Source organism: Mustela erminea, chromosome 7 (assembly GCF_009829155.1).
Source record: "Mustela erminea isolate mMusErm1 chromosome 7, mMusErm1.Pri, whole genome shotgun sequence".
In the NCBI taxonomy this organism is placed as follows: Eukaryota; Metazoa; Chordata; class Mammalia; order Carnivora; family Mustelidae; genus Mustela; species Mustela erminea.
Genome location: NC_045620.1, coordinates 82,346,972 through 82,361,878, shown reverse-complemented (window position 1 = coordinate 82,361,878; position 14,907 = coordinate 82,346,972). Strand labels below are relative to the sequence as shown.

At 35.8% G+C, this 14,907-nt stretch overlaps 1 protein-coding gene across 6 annotated transcripts in view; it reads left to right on the top strand.

Annotated features, from left to right (window-relative positions):
• WDPCP (WD repeat containing planar cell polarity effector) overlaps window positions 1-14,907 on the top strand; it is a 518,631-nt gene that overhangs the window by 401,285 nt on the left and 102,439 nt on the right. The gene's annotated exons all lie outside the window — the stretch shown is intronic.

The following is a 14,907-nucleotide window of genomic DNA, read 5'->3' as shown; positions in this document are numbered from 1 at the left end:
AGCTCTATTACAAAGCTGTCATCATCAAGACAGCATGGTACTGGCACAAAAACAGACACATAGATCAATGGAACAGAATAGAGAGCCCAGAAATAGACCCTTAACTCTACGGTCAGCTAATCTTCGACAAAGCAGGAAAGAATGTCCAATGGAAAAAAGATAGCCTCTTCAATAAATGGTGTTGGGAAAATTGGACAGCCACACGCAGAAAAATGAAACTGGACCATTTCCTTACACCACACACAAAAATAGACTCAAAATGGATGAAGGACCTCAATGTGAGAAAGGATTCCATCAAAATCCTTGAGGAGAACACAGGCAGCAACCTCTTCGACCTCAGCCGCAGCAACATCTTCCTAGGAACATCGCCAAAGGCAAGGGAAGCAAGGGCAAAAATGAACTATTGGGATTTCATCAAGATCAAAAGCTTTTGCACAGCAAAGGAAACAGTTAACAAAATCAAAAGACAACTGACAGAATGGGAAAAATACAGTATTTTTTTTTTATTTCCAGCATAACAGTATTCATTATTTTTGCACCACACCCCGTGCTCCATGCAATCCGTGCCCTCTATAATACCCACCACCTGGTACCCCAACCTCCCACCCCCCGTCCCTTCAAAACCCTCAGATTGTTTTTCAGAGTCCATAGTCTCTCATGGTTCACCTCCCCTTCCAATTTCCCCCAACTCCCTTCTCCACTCTAAGTCCCCATGTCCTCCATGCTATTTGTTATGCTCCACAAATAAGTGAAGCAACATCTTCCTAGGAACAACGCAAAATGCAAGGGAAGCAAGGGCAAAAATGAACTATTGGGATTTCATCAAGATCAAAAGCTTTTGCACAGCAAAGGAAACAGTGAACAAAATCAAAAGACAACTGACAGAATGGGAGAAGATATTTGCAAACGACATATCAGATAAAGGACTAGTGTCCAGAATCTATAAAGAACTTAGCAAACTCAACACCCAAAGAACAAATAATCCAATCAAGAAATGGGCAGAGGACATGAACAGACATTTCTGCAAAGAAGACATCCAGATGGCCAACAGACACATGAAAAAGTGCTCCATATCACTCGGCATCAGGGAAATACAAATCAAAACCACAATGAAAAATACAGTATTTTTAACTTTACAACTCAAATAGGTATCCCAAGGATAAAAATAGTCTTTCAAAAAAATCCTTAACTGTTTTATAATCAGATCAGTGGCAGTATTATTGAGAATCCAAGAGTCACACATGTGGTATAGAATAAAGCAAATGATAGTGATAGTATTAAGAACTAGGATTTTCAACATAAGAGAATGGTGATATAAGTACAGTAACACTGATGAAAAAAGAAAAATCACTGGAGACCCGAACTTAAACTAATAATATCAGTATTAACTAATGATGTAGTATCTATTTTTAATGAAAGAGAAACTAAACCAAGCATCAAACAGGATAACAGAACAAATGGAAAAATATTCCATGCCCATGGACTGGAAAAACCAGTATTGTTAAAATGTCCATACTACCCAAAGCAATCTAGGGATGCCTGGTTGGCTCAGTCAATTAAGACTCTTGATTTCAGCTCAGGTCATGATCCCAGGTCATGAAATCAAGCCCCTCTTCAGACTCTGTGCTGGGCATGGAGCCTACTTAAGATTCTGTCTTTCCTCTGCCCCTCTCACCCACCCCCCATTTGCTGTCACACTCTCTCAAAAAAAGTTTTGAAAAACGTTTAAAAAAACCCTACCCAAATAAGCTACAGTTTCAATGCAATCCCTATCAAATATCATCAACAACATTTTTCACAGAACTAGGACAAATAATCCTAAAATTTGTATGGAACCACAAAAGACTTCAAATAGCCAAAGTGTTCTCGAGAAGAAAAGAATAAAGCTGGAGGTATACAATCCCAAATTTCAGGATATACTATAAAGCTATGGGAATCAAAGCAGTATGATACCGGCACAATATCAGACAATGCAGATCTATGGAAATGAATAGAGAGTCCAGAAATAAACTCATACTTTTATAGTAAGTTCATCTATGACAAAGGAGGCAAGAATATACAATGACAGTCTCTTCAACAAAGTGTTGGGAAAACTGGACAGCTAAATATAAAAGAATGGAAACGGACCACTTTCTTAAGCCATACGTAAACGCAAAAATGAATGAAAGACCTAAATTGGAGACCTGAAATCATAAAACTCCTGTGAGAATATATAGGCAGTAATATCTTTTACATTGGCCACAGAAACATTTTTCTAGATAGGTCTCCTCTGGCAAGGGAAGCAAAAGGAAAATTACTTTTGCTGAACTATACCAAAATGAAAACCTTCTGTACAGTGAAGGAAACCATCCACAAAACAAAAAGACAGCTTACTGAATGGGAGAAAATATTTGCAAATGACATATCTGATAAGGGTTAATAACAGAAGATATATAAAGAAGTTATACATCTTAACTTTGCCCCCAAGTAATACAATTGAAATCTGGACAGCTGAATAGAAATTTTTCCAAAGAAGTCATATAGCTGGCCAACTGACAAATGAAAAGATGCTCAGCATAACTAATCATCAAACTGAAACCACAAAGATATACATACCACCTCACACCACCAGAATGTCAAAAATCAAAAAGACAAGAAGTAACATGTTGGAGAGGATGTGGAGAAAAAGGATCCCTTGTGTACTGTTGATGGGAATGCAAATTGGTGCAGCCACTGTGGAAAAGTATAGAGATTCCTCAAGAAATTAAAAATAGGGGCAACTGGGTAGCTCAGCCTTTTAAGCATCTACCTTTGGCTCAGGTCATGATCCCAGGGTCCTGGGATCGAGCTCCACATTGGGCTCCCTGCTCAGTGAGGAGCCTGCTTCTCCCTCTTCCACCCAGTCATGCTCTCTCTTGCTATCTCTTTCTCTCTCACACATAAATAAAACCTTTTAAAAATTAAAAATAGAAATAGCGTACAATCTAATATTTCTACTATGTATCTACTAAAATGAAAACACTATTGCAAAAAGATATATGCACCCCTATATTTATTACAGCATTACTTAAAATAGGCAATATATGGAAACAAACCAAGTGTCTATAATTATAATGAGTAGATAAAGGAGATATAGTGTGTATTAACACACATAAGAATATTATTCTGTAGAAAAAAAAAAAAGAATGAAATCTTGCCATTTGCAACAACATAGATGGACCTAGGAGTATGATACTAAGTGAAATGAGTCAGAGAAAGATAAATACCATATGAGTGCACTCATATGTATAATTTAAGAAACAAATGAACAACAAAGAAAAAAGAAAACTCTTAAATACACAGAATGAACTGGTGGTTGCCAGAGAAGAGGTAAATGGGGGAATGGGTAAAATAGAGTAGATTAAGAGTATACTTATCTTGATAAGCACTGAGTAAATGCATAGGTTTGTACACCAGAAACTAATATATTAATTATACTTCAATAAAAATTAAAAGGGGGAATTACTTATCTTTTAAGAGATACAATATAAAATATTTCAATAAAATAATCTGTCTAGGATTTGCTTTAATTATTCCAGAGAGTAGTGTGTGGAAGTGGTAAAGGATTGAGAGGAAATAAGATTGACCATAACTGATAACTGCTGAAGCTAGATGATGGAGAACTAGCTAAGGATTCATTATACTGTTCTCTTTGGTTTCAGACATGTTGAAATTCCATGATAAGGGGTGTGTGTGTGGGGGGGGTAATATTTAAATAATAAGCTGGCATAAATAAAAATATCCTTGTAAATATCTTTGTACACATTACGCTAGTGTTTAGGATAAATTTGAAGGGACAGTATTTCTAGACCAAAAAGAGAAATACTTTTATTTTTATGCATACTGCCAAATTTCCTTTAAGTGTTGATTTACAACAATATACAATCAACAGTATACGAGATGCGCATTTCTGAAACCCTTACCAACAATCTGAAAAGTTAGATAATCTGCTCAAGATCAGATGGCATGGCCAAGAATAAAACCCAGATAATGGTCAGTAATTATCATATTGCCTGAGTCAGATTATTAATTTGAACAGTGTTTAAATTTGCAGTTGAGTTCAAAAAAGGAGATGTGTGCTATACATCTTACTTACTTAGCTTACTGCTGTCATGCATTTGTCTTCTGAAATAAATGGCACTGTTTCCTTGATTATCTTATACACTGTTCTTTAAATCTGTCTCCTTTTGTTGGCTTTGCGCCTTCAAAGGAGACATCCATTCCAGTCTAAAATCTCCCAAAGATTTTCAGGGTATACACATTTCAAGATATGCAATACATGGAAGAATGAAAATCTTTTATGACATTATTTGTTAAACTGACAGCTCTACTTAACAGAAGCCATTAAAATATTTACAAAGTAGCAGCTGCTCTTGTAAAAAAATACAGCTTTTTGGAGGCATAAAAATAAACAAGTTGGTAAGTACAAGGTAAGCCATTTGACGGCTTCTTTGTGTACATTGCACAAGATAAAGAAAATTCTGATATTTACAGACCAATTATACTGTAAAACCTTTTAAGTTAAAAGGACACGGACCAAGTAAGAACTGTTAACAAAAATTCTTCATACTGATCTTTTAAACAATTTAGAAAGTCCCCAGACATAATCTTGTAAGAAGTATTAGGTTTTTGTTTTTTTTTCTTTTAAATAAGCTTTGTTCTTAGAAGATAATTACATACATGTATACATCTAGAAACTGATTTGGGCATATGGACTACCAGTTTAAAATCTGCTCTAGAAAAACGAAATAAAATTCTAGATAATTTCTGCTTTCTGGCAAACACAAAAGTTAACCAATTCAGTGAACTTTAACCCAAACTCTTCCGCTCTCTGCCTACGGAACAAAAATATATGACTATAAAAGTAATAGATCGCTAAGGCTATAACCTCTCCCTATCCTATCCTCTGGCTTTACTGCAAAATTCTGCCTCTTTATATTTTGCTAATTTAAGACATTATGCTTTGTTTACGAGGTGGCACCAAACTACTAGTCATGCCTACAACCTTCCCAGAAATTTAGTAAGCTCAATATTATATTTTTAAGTAAAGCCACACTAGTATAACTATAATCTAAGACCATCTGACTTAAAATAGTTAACTTCAGAATAAAGACACTGTTAAATTAATTTTTACTGTTCTTCCCTTCTGCTGACATTTCCCCCAACTGCAACAATAATCATTTGCTGCTACAAAGAAGCCTTTTAGTATCTTCCAAGAACTTTTCTTCTCTGCCTCTATGTTGTTAATCTTTATTTCTTCTGACCATTTTCCCTATCCTGCTATCAAACTCTAAGCCTATCAAGGACAGGGATTACTTTCTCTTCATGTTTATATCCACCTATCAGTAGCAACCTGCATAGAGCAGACTCTCAACAAAAGTTTGCTTATATGAATAACCAAAGCTTACTTTCACATTTGAAAATTGAACCACCTGAGAACTCCATTTATTGACATTTATACATTCTCATTTCAGGTTTGTGAATAGCAAAGAGTAAAAATGGCACATGTAATGGTATTCTAGAAAATAAGTTTGCTGATTAAAACACTCCCTACAAACATTTTTTTTCCTTAATACTAATAGGTCTCTAAGAAGAATTTATTACTGACAATTATTGGAATCCAAACCATATGTATTTTGTAATAGACATGACAAAAACTGGTAACAATAAGAATTGGAAAAAGGACTCAATGTGAGGATAAATGCAATCATCTTTGTCTGTGTTAAAGCATTTAGTTTTTACATGTTACAGTTTTACACACATTTTGTGGAAACTAGTGACTTCACTGTGGAAGGAGTGATTTTAGAAAGATAGGAGGCTTCAGGCCCCTGCTCCACGGAGACACCAACTTAAAAGCAATATAAAGAACAATATACCTTTGTGAGAACTTTAGAGACTAGTTAGGGGGCTATAGGACCCACACCAATACATAAACAAGAAAGGGGGTGGTTTCCAAAAAGAAGGAAAAAGTTCATTGCATTTTGCTCACCCTACACAATGCCCCTCTCCTCAGGCAGTGTGTTACAATAGGAAGAATACCACCCAGGAACCAGTCCCTCCCTTGAGACAGAAGAAATAGAGTGGAACTTAAGTACAGTGTCTGGCTTCTCTGGGACCTGCATAAAGAACTGATTTCTGTCCTTCCTAGCTCAGAGTGTTGATGAGATGCAGTATAGTCTGCTTATCAGGTTAGAGACCAGGTGAGGGCCTTGGTGCAATAGAACAGCAGAGGCTCTGCAGTCATGTAGGCAGACACTATGCAGAAAAAGAAAATACAGGCAGAGGAATTTAACAGAAATAGAAACCGAAATAGAAAACTGATGGGGGAGGGGAGAATGAGAAATCAAAACAGTCAAAAGCACCCATATATACTAAAATAAAAGCACACACACAACCTCAAAAAAGACACATCAGAAAAGGTCTGAGAGGCCCCAGAACCTCTAGTTAGTCCATTTTGTAATGATCTTTCCCTCAACAAAACCAGTCCATAAAGACTAGGAAAAATGGCTATTTGTACAAATGGCAAAATCTTGAGAAAAGATCACAGGCATAAAAAGAAACAGGGAAATGTGGTCTGATCAAAGGATTAAAAATAAGCCCAGAAATTGAAATGAAAGAAATGCATATGTATAAAGTTCCTAAGAACTTAAAGTAATTATCATGATGACCAGTAACCTTAGGGAGAATATAGATAATTGCACAAATGAGGAAAACAATGCATAAACAAATGAGAGTATCTGTGAAGAGATAGAAAATATAAAAATAAAACAAAACACAAATTCTGCAGATCAAAAATACAATAATCAAACTGAAAAATTCACCAAAGGAGTTCAAAAATAGACATCATCAGGCAGAAGAAAGAACTGGCAAGCTTGAACACAGGTCATTTGAAATCATTGAGTCAGAGGAACAAAAAGAAAAAAGAATGAAGAAAAGAATGATAGAGCATAAGAGACTTATGGAACACCATCAAAGAGGCCACTATATGCATTATAGGAACCCCAGAAAGAAAAAAGAAAAGACAGAAAGCTCATTTGAACAAAATAATAGCTGAAAATGTCCCAAATCTAAGGAAAGAAATGAAAACATACTCAAGAACTCAATGAATTCCAACTAACAAAAACACAAAGAAACCTACATTATAACCAAACTGTTAAAGTCAAAGAGAATCTTGAAAACAGCAAGAAAAAATGACTCATCGTGTACAGAGAAGCCTCAGTAAGATGATCAGATTTCTCAGCAGAAATCTTGCAGATTGCAAGAGAACAGGAAAATATACTAAAAGTGCTAGAAGAAAAAAACTATCAACCAAGATTACTGTGTCCTATAAAAATGTGCCTTGAAACTGAAGAAGAAATCAAGATCTTCCCAAATAAAAGCTGAAGAAAGTCAGTACCACTAATCTGCCATACAAAAAAAATGCTAGAATTCTGCAAATGGAACCAGAAAAATGCTAGACAGCAACATGAAGTCATATGAAAGTATTAGGTTACCCAGTAAAGAAAGCTAAACACATGAACAAATACAGAATCCGTACTATTGTTGCATAATCTACTTTTAATTCCTATGTAGAGTATAAAAGATTAAAAAAAAAACCTGTAAATCTATGTTAATAGGTATACAATATATAAAGATATGTTTTTTAACAATAACAAATTGGGGGGACAAAACTGTAAAGGACTAAGGTGTTTGTATGTAATTAAATTTATCAGTTTAAAATAGATTTTTTAACTTTTAGGATATTTTATATAATCAAAATTATACAAGAAATACTATAGACTACACAAAAAAAGGAAATGAGAAATTGCAGTGTATCAGCATTCACTACCAAAAACAAACAAACAAACAAACAAAAACACCCACAAAGGAAAAAATTGCAGTAAGGGAAATAAAAGACAAAAGCTGTAAGACATTAGAAAAGAAGTAACAAAATGGCAATGGTACCGTCCTTCTGTATCAGTAATTAGTCTAAATGTAAATGGATTAAAATCCCCAGTCAAAAGACATAGACTGGCTGAGTGGATTAAAAAAACACGATCCAGGGACGCCTGGGTGGCTCAGTTGGTTAAGCAGCTGCCTTCGGCTCAGGTCATGATCCCAGCGTCCTGGGATGGAGTCCCATATCGGGCTCCTTGCTCAGCAGGGAACCTGCTTCTCCCTCTGTCTCTGCATGCCTCTCTGCCTACTTGTGATATCTCTCTCTCTCTCTCTCTGACAAATAAATAAAATCTTTAAAAAAAAAAAAAGATCCAACAATAGGCTGAAAGTGAAGGACGGAAAAGGTATTCTGTACAAATGATAAGACGACAAAGTTGTCTAGTATCAGACAAACAGATTTTGAGGCAAAAATTGTCACAAGAGACAAAGAAGTATATTATATAATGATAAAGAGAACAACTCACAAAGAGGATATAACAATTATAAATTTCTATTTAACAAACACTGACAGAATTGATAGGAGAAATAGAGAGTAACAGAATAATAGTGGGAGACTTCAATACCCTTCTTTCAATAATAGAAGAACAACCAGGCAGAAGATCAGAAAGAAAGGATTCGAGCAGTACTATACACCAAGTGGACCTAACAGACATATGCAGAACACTGACACAATAAGTAAAATACATCCTTCTCAAGTGCACATGGAACATTCCACTGGACAGATCTTAAATTGGGCAAAAACACCCAAGTCTTAACAATATTAAGAAGACTGAAATCAGGGGCGCCTGGGTGGCTCAGTGGGTTAAAGCCTCTGCCTACAGCCCAGGTCATGATCTCAGGGTCCTGGGATCAAGCCCTGCATCAGGTGCTCTGCTCACATCAGGCTCTCTGCTCGGCAGGGAGCCTGCTTCCTCCTCTCTCTCTCTCTCTCTCTCTCTCTCTGCCTACTCCTGATCTCTTTGTCAAATAAATAAATAAAATATTTTTTAAAAAGAAGACTGAAATCATAAAAGTTATCTGTTCTTAATACAATGGAATAAAACTAGAAATCAACAGCAGAAGGAAAACTGAAAAATCTGTAAATATACATACATTAGGATTTGTCAGAGAAACAGCACAAATAGAATAGATAGATACATACATACATACATGCATACATACATGAGGCATTTATTATGGGAATTGCTCACATGATTGTGGAGATTGAGAAGTCCCCCAATATGCCATCTGCAAGCTTAGAACCAAGAAAGCTGGTGGTATAATTCAGTCCAAGTGTGAGGCCTGAGAACAGAAGAGCCAATGGTATAACTCCCAGTATGGGGCCAAAGGCTTGAGAATGGTGGAGAGGGAAGTAGAATGGAGGGAAATGGGGTTGGGTACCATTGGTACAAGTCCCAAAGTCTAAAGGCCCATGAACCAGGAGTTCCAATATCAGAAGGCAGGAGAAGATGGATGTACCAGTTCAAGAAGAGAGAGGTACAATTCATCCTTTCTCTGACTTTTTGTTCTGTTTGGGTCTTGAATAGACTGGAAGATAACTGTCCACACTGGTGAAGTAGACGTCTTTACTTAGTCTACTGATTCAAATGTTAATTGCTTCCTGAACCCATTCACAGACATACCCCAAAATAATGTTTTATTGCCTATTCAGGCACCCCTTAGCTCAGTAAAGTTGACACATAAAATTAACCAGCAAGATATGGAGATTAAACTACACACTTTTAAATAACCAATAGGACAAGGAAGAAATCACAAGAGAAATTAGAAAATATCTTGATATCCAGGATCTATAATGAACTCCTCAAACTCAACACACACAAAACAGGCAATCATATCAAAAAATGGGTAGAAGATATGAACAGATGCTTCTCCAATCAAGACATACAAATGGCTATCAGACACATGAAAAAATGTTCATCATCACTAGCCATCAGGGAGATTCAAATTAAAACCACATTGAGATATGACCTTACACCAGTCAGAATGGCCAAAATTAACAAGACAGGAAACAACTTGTGTGGGAGGGGGTGTGGAGAAAGGGGAACCCTCTTCCACTATTGGTGGGAATGCAGGTTGGTGCAGCCTCTTTGGAGAACAGTGTGGAGATTCCTCAAGAAATTAAAAATAGAACTTCCCTATGACCCTGCCATTGCACTACTGGGTATTTACCCCAAAGATACAGATGTCGTGAAAAGAAGGGCCATCTGTACCCCAATGTTTATAGCAGCAATGGCCACGGTCGCCAAACTATGGAAAGAACCAAGCTGCCCTTCAACGGATGAATGGATAAGGAAAATGTGGTCCATATACACTATGGAGTATTATGCCTCCATCAGAAAGGATGAATACCCAACTTTTGTAGCAACATGGACGGGACTGGAAGAGATTATGCTGAGTGAAATAAGTCAAGCAGAGAGAGTCAATTATCATATGGTTTCACTTATTTGTGGAGCATAACAAATAGCATGGAAGACATGGGGAGTTAGAGAGGAGAAGGGAGTTGGGGTAAATTGGAAGGGGAGGTGAATTATGAGAGACTATGGACTCTGAAAAACAATCTGAGGGGTTTGAAGTGGCGGGGGGGGGTGGGAGGTTGGGGTACCAGCTGGTGGGTATTATAGAGGGCACGGATTGCATGGAGCACTGGGTGTGGTGAAAAAATAATGAATACTGTTATGCTGAAAATAACTAAATTAATATTAAAAAAAAGAAAAGAAAATATCTTGACACAGATGAAAATGAAAACACAACATACCCAAATTTATGGGATGCTGCAAAAGCAGTGCTAAGAGAGAAGTTTATATCAGTAAATGTTTACATTAAAAAAGGGGAAAGATCTCAGATCAAAACTTAACTTTTACACCTCAGGAACTGAAAAAGAAGATCTAAGCCCCAAGTTAACAGAAGGAAGGAAATAACAAAGATCAAATAAATGAAATGGAGACCAGAAAAAAAACAATAGAAAAGACCAAGGAACTAAGAGGTTTTTTGTTTTTGGTTTTTTTTTTTTTTTAACTTCAACAAAAATTGACAAGTCATTAGCTAGATTATGGAAGAAAAAAAAAAAAAAGGAATGATTCCAAAGTGAAAATCCAAAGTGAAAGGGGCTGCTACAACCAATACCACAGAATTAAAAAGGATTTTAGGTGTACTATGAACAATCACATGCCTACAAATTGTAAAACCTAGAAGGAATGGAAAAATTCTAGAAATGGATAAATCAAAAAGAAAAGTCTCGGATTTGATGACTTCAAGGGAAATTCTACTACACATTAAAAGAAGAATTAACACCAATCCTCCTCAAACTTGTACTAAAAACTAAACAGAAAACAACATCCCAAACTCGTTCTATGAAGCCATCATTATTCTATGTAGGAGTGCTGACAATACTGATTTCACCTTTGGCCCACCATCTTGTTCATGTTCACCCAAAGACCTCTCTTGGGGTACATATTCCAGGCCCCTTAGAGATTAATACACATACCTTAGAAAGCCTGCCAAGGTCAGGATAGGGGGAGGCATGTTCTGGCCTCCCATGAGTCTGTCAGCAATAACATAGTCTTTTCCCCTCCTGACACACAGGTGGTGCCATAGAATCTAATTAAAGTTTAGCTATCAATTAGGTGCATGCAAACCCTTTGTGGTGTGTGTGAACACTTTGATCTCACTGCACTGTCCTTTGTGGCCCCTTGCTCTAATAAAATCTGTGGACTAAGGTCTGGATTTTGTGGAAAATAACTGTGCAGTTGCCATGGATCATCTTCCACCTGATCTCCCCCCCTCAATAAGTTACCCTTAATAGAACTCTGTGTAAACTGTAAGGAGTCACCTCCTTTGTTTTCCTGTCTCAAAGTGCCTTCTCAATTCAGAGTACTTTGATGTCCCTCCTCCACTTTCTAGCACCCTAATACCAAAGCCAAAGACACTAAAGAATAGACCACTACCTCTGATAAATGTTGATGCAAAATTCTTAACAAAATACTAGTAAACCAAATTCAGCAGCATATTAAAAAGACTATACTTCAAGTAATTTATTTCTGAAATGTAAGAACAGTTCAACCTACAAAAGTAAATTGATGTAATACACCACATTAACAGAATAAAGGACAGAAACTATGTATTTCTCAATTGATACAGAAAAGGCATTTAGCAAAACTCAATACCCTTTCATGATAGAAACTCAATAAATTAACTCTAGAAGGAAATTACCTTGACCCAAAAAGACCAAACTAAAATTATTATAAGCCCACAGCTAACATCATAGTCAATATTGAAAAACTGAAAGCTTTTCCTCTATAATCACGAAGAAGACAAAGATGCCCTCTTTCTCTATTTCTTTTCAACATAGTATTGGAAATCCCAGCCAGCACAATTGGGAAATAAAATAAATAAAAGGCATCCAAATCAGAAACAGACTCTTAATTATAGAGAAGAAACTGATGATTGCCAGAGGAGAGGTAGATGGGGGGGGGATAGGTAAAATGGGGATTAAGGAGTGTGCTTGCTGTGATGAGTACTGGGTGTTGTGTGCAAGTGTTGAATCACTGTATAGTATACCTAAAACTAATATTACACTGTCTGTTAACTAACTTGAATTTAAATACAAACTTTTAAAAAAATCAGTGAACAATTTGTAAAGAAAATTTAAAAAACAATTCCATTTACAAGAGCATCAAAAAAATTAAAAATCTTAGGAATATACCTGAGGTAAAAGACTTGTACACTGGAAAATAGAAAACACTGCTGAAAGAAAATAAACAGAGTACTAAGTGAAAAAAAGCATCCCTTTTGTTCATGGATTGTAGGATTTATTTTTAAAATTCCCATACATCCCAAAGGAATCTATGGATTCAATGTAATTCTTATCAAAATCCCAATGACATATTTTACAAAAAGAGAAAAACCCACCTAAAATTCATTTGGAATCTCAAAGAGACCCTGAAGAATCAAATAGTTTTGATAAAGAATAAACCTGAAGGACTCACACGTCCTCACTTCAAAACTTACTCCAAAGTTACAGCAATAAAAACACCATAGTACTGGCATAAAAACAGACATATAGACTGATAGAATAAAATAGAGCAGAAATAAACCTTTACATATATGGCCAAATGATTTTCAACAAGGGTACCAAATCCATTTGGTGAGGAAAAGGAAAATCTTTTCAACAAATGGTGCTTGGAAAACTGGATATCTATATTTTTAAAAATGAAGTTCGACCCTTAACTTGTACTATATATGACAATTAACTCAAAATGGATCAAAGACCTAAATGTAAGACTTAAACTACAAAAGTTTAGGGAGCAAAAAGGGGGAAAAGCTTCATGACATTGAATTTGGCAATGTTTACTTGGAGAGGATACCAGAAGTATAGGCAACAAAAGTAAAAATACAAAATTTAAAACTTTTATTCATGAAAGGACACTATCAACAGAATGAAAAGGCAGCCTATGAAATGGGAGAAAATACCTGAAAATCATATGTCTGATAAGGGATTAATAATATTAATATAAAGTACTCCTAAAACTCAACAACGAGAACCAAACAACCTGATTCAAAAATGGGCAAAGGGACCTGAATAGATATTTCACCGATGAAGATAAACAAATGGCCAATAAGGACATGAAAATATGTTCAACATCACCAATAATTATGGAAATGCAAATCTGTATGCAAGATTATGCAAATCTGTATGCAAGAAATGCAAGACTGTAATGAGGTATCAACTCACACCCATTAGGATGGCTCTAATTAAAAAAAAAAAGAAAATGACAAGTGTTGGCAAAATTGTAGAAAAATTGGAGCACTTTTGGTAGGACTGTAAAATGGTGCAACCACAAAGAAGACAACATGGTGGTTCATTAATTAAAAACAGTTGGGGCATCTGGCTGGCTCAGTCAGAGGAGCATGCGACTCTTTATCCGGGAGTCATGAGTTTGAGCCCCACACTGGGTGTAGAGATTACTTAAATAAAACTTAACTAAAGAAATTAATTTAAGAAATTAAAAACAGAACTTACATATGATCCAGCAACCCCACTTACAGGTATATATCCAAAGGAAGTATAATCAGGGTATCAGAAAGATATCTGCACACCCATCTTTGTAACAGAATTATTCACGATAGCCAGAAGCTGGAAGCAATCCAAATTTCCCTGCATGGACAAATGGATAAGTAAAATGTGGTATATACATATGATGGAATATCATTCAGCCTTTAAAAAGGAGGGAAATCCTAAAACATGGATAAACCATGAAGACATTCTGCAGAGGGAAATATGCCAGTCACATAAATGCAAACACTACATGATACCACTTAAGTGAAGTATCCAAAGTAGTCAGATTTATAGAAACAGAAAGCAAAATGGTGGTTACCAGGGCTAGAGGAAGGGAAAGAGAAATAAATGGGGAGTTGTTTAATGGGTGTACAGTATCAATTTTATAAGCAGAAAAAAATTTTGGAGATCTTTTGTACAATAAGATGAATATACTTAATACTACTGAACTGCACACTTAAAAAATGGTTAACAGGGTAAACACACACACACACGCAGTGTGGTCCTAAGAGTTTTTAGCCTTTAATAAAACTTATGTTTCTTTAAATATATTTTTCACAACTTCAACATGTTTCACAATTTTTCTAAATAATGCCCTAAGCTGCCAATTTTAAAAAGTTTGCTCTGTACATCGGTATGATGTGGGAATAGCAAACTCTCTACATACTTTAAAATTCCAATTAAGATGAGTAAATATTGGAAAAAATACATTCCTGTAAAAGATACTTTCCTTTTTTGCTTTCAAATTGTGTTCTATATGTGGGAAATAAAATAATTTACTTCTCTTCATTTTCCAATATAATAAAGTATTCCAGTAGTTGGTTAACAAAAACAAAAAATATTTGATTAATAAAATACTGGATAAAACACTATGAATGGGGGTGGCGGGTGGCTCA